The 1,047-nt window shown below is 50.8% G+C and overlaps 1 non-coding gene across 1 annotated transcript; it reads right to left on the bottom strand.

The window, feature by feature from the left end:
- Positions 1 to 539: 539 nt before the first annotated feature.
- LOC136711157 (small nucleolar RNA SNORD66) lies at positions 540 to 616 on the bottom strand. The gene has a single exon (XR_010804711.1). It is a non-coding gene; the product is annotated as a small nucleolar RNA SNORD66 (small nucleolar RNA).
- Positions 617 to 1,047: the final 431 nt, after the last annotated feature.

Below are 1,047 nucleotides of genomic sequence, written 5' to 3'. Positions count from 1 at the left end.
TCTGATCCATGTATTTGTATTATTATTATTATTATTATTATTATTATTTCCTAGCAGACACCCTTGTCCAATATGAGAGCAATACAAAGTGCAATAATACAGAGCAGTTCAAGGCATAATACATTTTACAAGTTCACATTTACACAAATACCATCTTCACAACCCTCTACCATCCCCTCTCTCCCTCTGTTACTTCACTCTCCCCATCACCCTCCTTCTCTCACCCTCAGAAGGCACTGGCACATATTGGCGTATGTGGCGGAGAAGTTGGGTTCGGAGATGGCCTTCTCGAAGATGAGCTCCATGACACCCTGGAGTCGCTGCTCCGTGTCGATGGTCAGTTCGTTCACTTGACGCATCAAAGGCTGGAACATCTGTGGGGTCAGCTTGTTCAGGATACCGTTCACCCTGCGGAACAGCTCCTGTTGAAGGGAAAGGGGGGAGGAGGGAAGGAAGGAAAAAGAGTTAGTTCTGCAAACCTCGGCCAAGTCCGTGTTCTTATTTGTTCTGGAGAGGTGGGTGCATGTGAGCGTACTCAGCCCCTCACTTCCTCTTCTCCATCAGTAGAGGTCAGTGGGCCAGACACCATGACACAAACAACAGATCATCACTGGGGCTCCAAGTTTACCCACAATCCCCTTTACTAGACTAGCAAATTATTATTCCCACCCGCTAAACAAGAACCGTGTCCTCTGCTCCTACATACCTGGGTCTTAATGACCTCGGGGTCATCACCCACAGTTGGAGCCTGCTTAATTGTAGGCTTCCAGGCATTCTCGGCCTTGTTGAGCTGAATCTCATATGTGAATGACACGTTGATGATTCGCGGCTCCTTCCTCTCGCCCTGCCAGGAGGACCGGGCACCCTTTGCTGAGGGCTGGGGGGGCAAAGAGCCTGGGCCATGTCCCCCCATGGGCTGTTTGCCAAGGTTGGCAAGAGAGGGGGTAAGGTCAGGGAGAGAGTTCATCCCTGTCAGCTGACTGGGGTCCAGGCGATGCACAGGGGTATTTATGGCCTGGAGAGAGGGGAGGGAGGGAGAAAGGGTCA

This window comes from Amia ocellicauda, chromosome 15 (assembly GCF_036373705.1).
Source record: "Amia ocellicauda isolate fAmiCal2 chromosome 15, fAmiCal2.hap1, whole genome shotgun sequence".
In the NCBI taxonomy this organism is placed as follows: Eukaryota; Metazoa; Chordata; class Actinopteri; order Amiiformes; family Amiidae; genus Amia; species Amia ocellicauda.
This window is presented reverse-complemented; position numbering and strand designations above follow the sequence as displayed.